The sequence below is a fragment of the Lepisma saccharinum genome, chromosome 10 (assembly GCF_977018435.1).
Source record: "Lepisma saccharinum chromosome 10, izLepSacc3.1, whole genome shotgun sequence".
NCBI lineage: Eukaryota > Metazoa > Arthropoda > Insecta > Zygentoma > Lepismatidae > Lepisma > Lepisma saccharinum.
Window position 1 is genome coordinate 37,915,647 of NC_139238.1, and position 9,777 is coordinate 37,925,423.

The 9,777-nt window shown below is 37.4% G+C and overlaps 2 non-coding genes across 2 annotated transcripts; one reads left to right on the forward strand and one right to left on the reverse strand.

Moving 5' to 3' along the window:
* Window positions 1–7,544: 7,544 nt before the first annotated feature.
* TRNAS-ACU (transfer RNA serine (anticodon ACU)) lies at window positions 7,545–7,611 on the forward strand. Its single transcript has one exon. It is a non-coding gene; the product is annotated as a tRNA-Ser (tRNA).
* Window positions 7,612–9,346: 1,735 nt separating this feature from the next.
* Window positions 9,347–9,419, reverse strand: TRNAK-UUU (transfer RNA lysine (anticodon UUU)). Its single transcript has one exon. It is a non-coding gene; the product is annotated as a tRNA-Lys (tRNA).
* Window positions 9,420–9,777: the final 358 nt, after the last annotated feature.

Below are 9,777 nucleotides of genomic sequence, written 5' to 3' on the forward strand. Positions count from 1 at the left end.
CAGCAAAGGTCTACGGAAGCATCTAAATAAATTAATGGCATTGTACAGTGTCTCTCAAAAGTTTTAGGACAACGGCATTTTAAACTAGGCAACCCAATTTACACAAGGTGTTGGTGGGTTGCATGTAGAGTTAGGCTCAATTTAAGGGTTGCCACATGCACAATAAATATTTATAAAATACGCGAAAGAAATAAAAACAAGTATTAGTGTATAAAAAGTATTAAAAATATCAATATTATATCGCAAGTGACAAAATTCTTTCTGAAAGAAAAATAATAGGTTTTCTAGCATTTCATCGCTGATGAGTCTACAGAAAGGAGAAGAGGTGAGAGAAAACGAGAGGTGACAAATGACAGGAGAAAGAGAAAGCGAGAGGAGAAGAGGAAAAGTAGAGGAGAGAAGAAAGAGAGGATAGACGAGGAGAGGAGATGTAGTGAGGAGAATGGAAAAATATTCTAGGAGAGATGAGGAAAATGGAGCAAAGGAGAGAAAAGAGAAGGAAAACGAGATGAGAGAAGAGTGGAGAGTAGAGTAAAGGAGAGAAAAGAGAAAAACGAAAAGAAGAGGAGAAAAGTCCGTGGAGTCGGAAATCTAAGACAGGAAAGGAGATACGAGGAGTGGAGATGAGTGGGATGAAGATAAGATGCGAGAAAAGTAGGGAAGGCGATATGAGATAAAAGCAGAGCAGAAGGAGGGGAGAGAAGAAGGAGAAGGAGAAAAGAAGAACAGAAGGGACTGAAGAGAAGAGGTAGTTGCAGAAAATATCGTCTCAGCGTCAAGAATTGATGCATTGGTCAAATTATCGACATGAAACATTCAATAACATTTTGAAATGTATTGGAGAATGTATTAAATCGATGCGAAATGCCTTTTGACTTAGTTCAGAGCAAGGTAAAATCTTCCATGTAAGATCTTTGATTTTACCTGCGATTATACAACTAAAAACATGAATGTAATTTTCATATTTATAAGAATTATTAAATTCTTGTCCAATGCTCGGTTCGTTGAAATGGAGATTTTGTAATTTAATATTTCCCCTCCCCACATCGTTAATTCCAAACTGAATCATTCCGTTTCACACGGGGTGAACAATGAACACAATGGGATAGGTCTAAAACTTACGAAAATTTTCTGCCACCGGAAGGATTTGAACCTACAACTATCAGATTATCAGTCCTGAACGTTAAACACTACACTACAAGCTTTCGCTCCTGAAAGTAAGTAGAAGGAGCTGACCAATGTGAAATGTAGATGCAACTCTCCTCCTACATGTAATGTGCAAACAATACTTGTTTGTAACAAAGAAAACGAAGGTAGTACGACTCGGAGGAAACATTTAATGGAGAATTGCACATGATGAGAACTTTTCATTCCATATTTGCGGAGGTATCCTTGCATTGAACTCGAGTGGGAAAAGGGGTAAAATTAGTATGTCCTGAATTGCCACAAATATAAATAGTTATTTCATTATTATTTGTCAATGTCTTTGAAGCAGTACACAATTATCGTTAAAGTATTATAATTCACGATCTTATACATGAACGTGTGTCAATTCATTTATTTGTTTATTTTTTTATAAATTCCATTTGCAGAACAATGTAGCTACTATACACTGCTATTACAATTAATGTTACCATGCTCTTGTTTGTAATAAAAGGAGAATTAAAAAAGGAACACCTCCTAAGGAGGATCGAACCTGGGACCACAATCAATGCTTTCAAGTACTCTAACCACCACATCACGCCCTTACTTTCGATTGAAACAACAATTTTTAAGTATTCTGTCTCTCCAATATTGTAAATGAAGTTGGGTATACATGTGGTTGATCTTTTACTTTAATTTTGGATTGTTTTCTTGTAGTATAGCAGATATCTTCGAGAAATAATTTTCGAAGTGATGAAGAAAAACGAGAATATTGGTAGTTGTGAAAATGCGAGTTATTTCTTCTAACTGATTATTGTGATTAGACATTATTAATGAAAAATATCTAGAGGCTTGAACATTGCAGGACGATGTTCTTTTCCTGTGATACTGCAACAGACGATATGCTTGTTTACTGACGCAAGTCTGGTGTTCAGAACAGTCTTATGAAATGTATTTGCTGTTGCGTAAGGTAACACGAAATAATTACACCGTTTGCGTTTGCTTTCAAGAACTCTAACCAATACACTACGCCCTTTGCTTCCCTTGGAGAAACAGTTCTTAATTATTCTGTCGCGTCAATACTGTAAACGTTATCCTGCAAAAAGAAGTTCAATACTCTGATATAACTCTGTACTTCTAGAATTACTCTATACACATGCATTTGAAAATTAACTCTGAATTTATTTTTTTGTTGTTAGTATATCTAAGCTTGTGAATATATTTTATTTGTAATTTTGTAACGGTTACATGAACATCTAGGAATTAGTTCCTTATAATAACCTCAGGTTGACCAAGTTGCCAATACAAACAAATGGAATACAGATTGTCTTCGAGCTTACATTGTTAAAAAGGAGCGAGTACGCGTATTACTATCCCAATACTTATTCAATAACGTTTCTTGGTTGTCAGAAATTATCACTTAAACTATTGCATGTTGAGCTAGTGCCCACCTAGCCGCCTCTGATGAAATCTATCATTCTTCAGATTCTCTTTAAAATTCGACTCTGGTCACTCGTAACTTGCTGGGTGTATCGACGGACAATGTTTTGCGATAAGAAGCGGCCTTGAATAGCGTGAGTGAGTCACTTTGAACGCGAGCAAGCTACGCTACCAAGGTTGTCTGCCTTTGAAAACCAAGTCATTTTTTTTTCACCGTTTCCGAACGCGATGGATATTGTAGAAGTATATATTCTCGCAAAAGAGCAAGAAAGAAAATTAGACCAATGTTCTCCCGTTGTTTAAAACAAAATATTATACAGGGTGTCATTTTAATGGCGCCCACGGACCACAGATTCGTATAGAGGACATCAAAACAAACAACTTTTCTCAGTAACATTTTTCTCGTTGGTGCGTCGATTCGACGCTGCAGTCGTTCAAAAAAGACCGTTTTGCCGCCTGGATGCTGGCAACCCAACACAACATTTGATCGTAACTGTGACGTCATTTCCTGCAGCGAAACAGCGCACGGCAGGGTTGCAAGGAACACACAAATTTTGTGAAAATTGACAAACTACCAATCACATGATTAGATGTAAAACGAATCGAGAAATGCGTCCAGTAGACCGAACATCATAACCTACCAGCCAGAAGATCAGCAGTCATCTCACGGGAAGGGTGAAGTGAACCAACGGTATGAGAAATGGTAAAAACGTATTCAAAATGAAGTGTCAATATCGGATTTAGTCTCAGCCTATGTGTCAAATATCAACGAGAATACATTTTATTGAACTTACAGCTTACATGTGGCTGTTTACGCCCAGCTACATATTTGCAAATCTCGTTGCAAGGTTGATATCTATAGGTTTGTGTCCAGATAACGGATGTATCCGAGGTTCACGTTGTTACATTACGGCTAAAACACGTACAACACAGTAACAATCTAATTATGAATCAGTAGCTAATATACTGCCCTGTTCACAGTTGCAAACTATTACATGTGTATCCGGTGAGTAGATAAACACAGTCGTCGGATAGCTTGTATTACTACTACTTATATCCCTGTATTTTCAACCATTTTTGTCACTTGCCTCATAATGTCCTGAATGATATTATTATGTGTTGCTTAACTTTGGCATTTTGAGTTCTTTCATTTCTATTTTGTCATTTGTTCAGTGTCACAGACAACTAGTATCAGAAGGACGAAGTGGATAAACTAAATTGTAGATGCCAACTCGGTAACTAGATTTGCAAATATTTGACATGTAAGCTGAGACAAAATTCGATATGACCACTTCCACTTGAATTCTATTTTCTTTCTACCATTTTTCGTATCGTTTGTTTACTTCCTATTAGGTTAAAGAACGTGTTTTCTCGTTTCCTTTTATGGTACATAATGTGGCTGATTGTAACTATGTCATTTTTCACAGAATATGAGTGTTCCTGGCAACCCTGGAACGCATCGCTCCACGACGGGATATGACGTCACAAATGCAATCAAATGTTGTGTGTGGTTGCCAGCATTCAGGCGGCAAAACGGTCCTTTTTTGAACGACTGTAGCACCGAAATGACGCACCAACGAGAAAAATGTTACTAAGAAATGTTGTTTGTTTTGATGTCCTCTATACGTTTCCGTGGTCCGTGGGCGCCATTAAAATGACACCCTGTATATTAAACGAAAAGTTCACGATTGTCAATAAACCTATCTGAGAATAAGGTGGATGTAAATAATAAATTTAATACAAAGATTCTCCAAAATTTCTCTCCCACTGTCTACGTCACTAACGTCAGGCCAGTATCCAGGGCCATGCCCCCCTCGAACCCTGAAATATTTAAATGTGAACCTATCAATAACTACGAAAATAACATCGTCGATTTTAGAAATGTGTAAACATTTCAATTTTGTTCTTACATAAATGAATCTGTTTCTTGCGAAAAAGTCTTCTGGCTGCATATTGGATGGTTTTACGTAGTTTTATAATGCAAGGCTGGCAGACGTCCGATTCACCTATTTAGTCAGGACAGTGCGCTACTTTCAATCCCTGAACCGACTTTTTCGAACTGCAACCGTGATGCGAGAATGTCTCTTTGTTATTGTTGTTTTCTTAACTCACAATTAGACATGTTCTTTATTGTAATAATAATTCCTAGTACGCAACATTTAATTTATAAATATATTATTTTCTAAACATAGAATTATCATGACTTTTGAATCGCGCTCGCACTATTTGAACTATGTTGTAATATCTGTCTCTCTCTCTCATATATATATATATATATATATATATATATATATAAACACACACACATTAGGGTCTGGTCACTCCCGCAAAGAAATCCTGTGTACTGGCCTGGTCTACGTCAATGACAGAAATGCAAGCAATACTTTTATTTATATTTAACCCAATGAAAGGAATGTGGAAGAATTTAAAAGAAATAAGAAAGAGCGGAACTACTGTTGTTCTACTATAAAAATTGTTGTCCTTCAAGGAAGAAAAATAAGAAGGATTTACTCCAGCACCTTAACACAGTGTCTCACGAGTCTTCTCTTGACTAATACTGTCAAGTGTGAAGAATAAAATTTTCCGCCTGTTTACGTCTAACGTTGCTCAGATTTGGTAGTTCGCAAACGGTGTAATTATTTCGTGTTACCTTACGCAACAGCAAATACATTTCATAAGACTGTTCTGAACACCAGACTTGCGTCAGTAAACAAGCATATCGTCTGTTGCAGTATCACAGGAAAAGAACATCGTCCTGCAATGTTCAAGCCTCTAGATATTTTTCATTAATAATGTCTAATCACAATAATCAGTTAGAAGAAATAACTCGCATTTTCACAACTACCAATATTCTCGTTTTTCTTCATCACTTCGAAAATTATTTCTCGAAGATATCTGCTATACTACAAGAAAACAATCCAAAATTAAAGTAAAAGATCAACCACATGTATACCCAACTTCATTTACAATATTGGAGAGACAGAATACTTAAAAATTGTTGTTTCAATCGAAAGTAAGGGCGTGATGTGGTGGTTAGAGTTCTTGAAAGCATTGATTGTGGTCCCAGGTTCGATCCTCCTTAGGAGGTGTTCCTTTTTTAATTCTCCTTTTATTACAAACAAGAGCATGGTAATATTAATTGTAAAAGCAGTGTATAGTAGCTACATTGTTCTGCAAATGGAATTTATAAAAAATAAACAAATAAATGAATTGACACACGTTCAAAGGGATATTTTCATGTATAAGTTCGTGAATTATAATACTTTAACGATAATTGTGTACTGCTTCAAAGATATTGACAAATAATAATGAAATAACTATTTATATTTGTGGCAATTCAGGACATACTAATTTTACCCCTTTTCCCACTCGAGTTCAATGCAAGGATACCTCCGCAAATATGGAATGAAAAGTTCTCATCATGTGCAATTCTCCATTAAATGTTTCCTCCGAGTCGTACTACCTTCGTTTTCTTTGTTACAAACGAGTATTGTTTGCACATTACATGTAGGAGGAGAGTTGCATCTACATTTCACATTGGTCAGCTCCTTCTACTTACTTTCAGGAGCGAAAGCTTGTAGTGTAGTGTTTAACGTTCAGGACTGTCAATCTGATGGTTGTAGGTGGCAGAAAATTTTCGTAAGTTTTAGACCTATCCCATTGTGTTCATTGTTCACCCTGTGTGAAACGGAATGATTCAGTTTTGAATTAACGATGGGGGGAGGGGAAATATTAAATTACAAAATCTCCATTTCAACGAACCGAGCATTGGACAAGAATTTAATAATTCTTATAAATATGAAAATTACATTCATGTTTTTAGTTGTATAATCGCAGGTAAAATCAAAGATCTTACATGGAAGATTTTACCTTGCTCTGAACTAAGTCAAAAGGCATTTCGCATCGATTTAATACATTCTCCAATACATTTCAAAATGTTATTGAATGTTTCATGTCGATAATTTGACCAATGCATCAATTCTTGACGCTGAGACGATATTTTCTGCAACTACCTCTTCTCTTCAGTCCCTTCTGTTCTTCTTTTCTCCTTCTCCTTCTTCTCTCCCCTCCTTCTGCTCTGCTTTTATCTCATATCGCCTTCCCTACTTTTCTCGCATCTTATCTTCATCCCACTCATCTCCACTCCTCGTATCTCCTTTCCTGTCTTAGATTTCCGACTCCACGCACTTTTCTCCTCTTCTTTTCGTTTTCTCTTTTCTCTCCTTTACTCTACTCTCCACTCTTCTCTCATCTCGTTTTCCTTCTCTTTTCTCTCCTTTGCTCCATTTTCCTCATCTCTCCTAGAATATTTTTCCATTCTCCTCACTACATCTCCTCTCCTCGTCTATCTTCTCTTTCTTCTCTCCTCTACTTTTCCTCTTCTCCTCTCGCTTTCTCTTTCTCCTGTCATTTTTCACCTCTCGTTTTCTCTCACCTCTTCTCCTTTCTGTAGACTCATCAGCGATGAAATGCTAGAAAACCTATTATTTTTCTTTCAGAAAGAATTTTGTCACTTGCGATATAATATTGATATTTTTAATACTTTTTATACACTAATACTTGTTTTTATTTCTTTCGCGTATTTTATAAATATTTATTGTGCATGTGGCAACCCTTAAATTGAGCCTAACTCTACATCCCACCAACACCTTGTGTAAATTGGGTTGCCTAGTTTAAAATGTCGTTGTCCTAAAACTTTTGAGAGACACTGTACATCCTGTTTCACCCACAGAGGAGTTGAACTCTCTAGCCTAACCATTACCAGTGCGTAGTTAGACGATTAGTTCATTGAACTCTCCAGCCTAACTATTATCTATTTTCGGGGGAGCAGGAAAAGGTTTTATAAGCTCTTGCCTTGACTCATCTCGCCCAACAGGTCGTTAGGTGCCGGGGCTCAAAAAGATCCTTTTAAGATCCTGTTTTAGACACGCCAAATTATTTTGTCACCCGAATAACCGTCGGAAGAGGTGGCCGAGTGGTTAAGGCGTTGGACTACTAATCCAATGGGTTCGAATCCCATCCTCGTCGATTTTTTCATTTTCTTCTAATTAGTTGACGTGTTTCAATGATGAAAGCAGAGGCATTAGAAGTGGCGCAGGTACATTTTAGATTAGGTTATAAGGTAAGAGTTAGTGAGGGTGTGTGTGTGTGTGTGCAATTACATGTAGACTATATCCAGAAACTATCTTCGTTTGAATTCAATTTCTCTCTTTCCCAGAAACGCACTCTGCAGATTACTCTAGATTCTGTCGGGGTGTAAGGGGTGACCTTCCACGTAGGCGCCCAAGAGTCAACCTCACTTCCACGTAGTGCACCCTGGACTAAAGACTAACGAGGCTCTGGCGACTGGCACTATGACCAGTATAATTTTGTGTGTGTTGTCCTGTTTGTTGTCCTTGTGTGTGCTGAGTGCCCGTTTACGGCCTCAGCTTTTAACAGAAGTCAGAACATTTTAACATTTTTAGTTATGCAACGCTAGAGTTGTTATTTGTAATGATAAGGGGCTGGCCCCCGTATAATGTGACGGGAGCAAAATAGCCTAAGTGCTGACGCTCCCAAAATTTTAAATTCAAAATCAAAATCAAATCTAGATTCTGTCATTGTGGAACACAGAAGGGTGCCAACTAAGTTAAACTTGTGTGCGATTTTGCACCATTATGCTGGGGATGGCATCACTGGTTAACAGTGTTTATGTATCAGAATGACTCATATTTCCCCACAAGCTTGAACGGGTTTTAGCCAGGAAACAGTGAAAATCAGCTGGACGTGTATTCTGTAGCAAGGCATTTGTGACATTGCTGGCATTGTAAAAAAACATGTAAGGTAAATAAACCCAGGGCTTTCGCTATATAGTAATTTTGCCGCCCTGGGCGATCGCCTTCCCCCTCGCCATTACGTATCAACGGAAAATTGAAAATCAAAATATTCCTAAGTAAAACATTAAACTATAAAACAAATAATATCTGTTACGTTACTGTAAAACCATTAGGAACAAAGGGATGTTTTGAGCACAGCAAAAGTTTTAAAATGCGACATTTACATTACATTTTATGTTATTAAACGTATATTAAATGTAACAAGTATTAGGAAAGAAATGTTCTCCATTTTATACACTTCATACAATTAGTGTACTGAAATACATAGCTATTTTATTTTGTTGCTAACTTTTACACACTTTATCCAAGAAAAACTTTTAAAATTTATGGGAAAATTTTAGTAATAGAGTTTTGTTGTTTGACCTCACGCCCATAGAGCTCTATTCTTTTGAATTTTGAAAACTGCGGAACGATTTATTCTTTTCGTTTAAATGGCAAAGATATGAAAACATAACCTAGTTAATGTATGTTACTAGCATGTGATATTTGTTTCACCACGAAATCTTCCATACTAGTCATAAAATAAAAAACTTGCACCGATATTGACAAAACTACCACGCAGCAGTTTGAACATGACGCAGACCTTATATTTTCTGTTATTTACTTAAATACATTCAATCGTAACAAAATTATAAGGATCACAGGTTCTAGTGAATAAAACGATTTTTTATATCGCAAAATTTCTTCCATCCTAATAATATATTAGTTGTACGGTTATCCATTGAAATTTGGGCCTATGCTTTAGCATGGCTTTAGAACCCTAATGCCAATCCTTGCCTAGGAAGAAAGAAAATTAACTGCCACCCGAGTTGTAGCGCCAAATCGCCGTTACTGTTCCACGATATTAGCTTATGTCAGCGAAAAATAAGGGGCAAAAAAATGTATATCGCCCGAACAGGGACTCGAACCCTGGACCGTTAGGTTAAAAGCCTAACGCTCTACCGACTGAGCTATCCGGGCGCTCAAGGACAAGGTCATTTTTCGGTCAAGGGAGTGGGAAACTTTATAGTGGCGCACCTTGAGAATTAGTGTTGCCCACGAGACGAGACTTTGGCCTGTCTCGTCTCGTGGAAATGCTGTGAAATGCTGTCTCGTCTCGAAAATATTCGTTTGTCAAAGGGACACATGATCAATTTTTAAAAGCCTGTCCCGTCTCGTCCCGTGGGCAACACTATTGAGAATTTTTAGATGGTCAGTAATTTAGTCAGGGGCGCCGAAACCGGGGGGCAGGGGGGCGGACCCCTAATTCTCCGTTGGGCCCCCCTTCTATAAGCTATAAGGGGCCCAATGCATAACTTCCAACACGTATTGGTGTGAT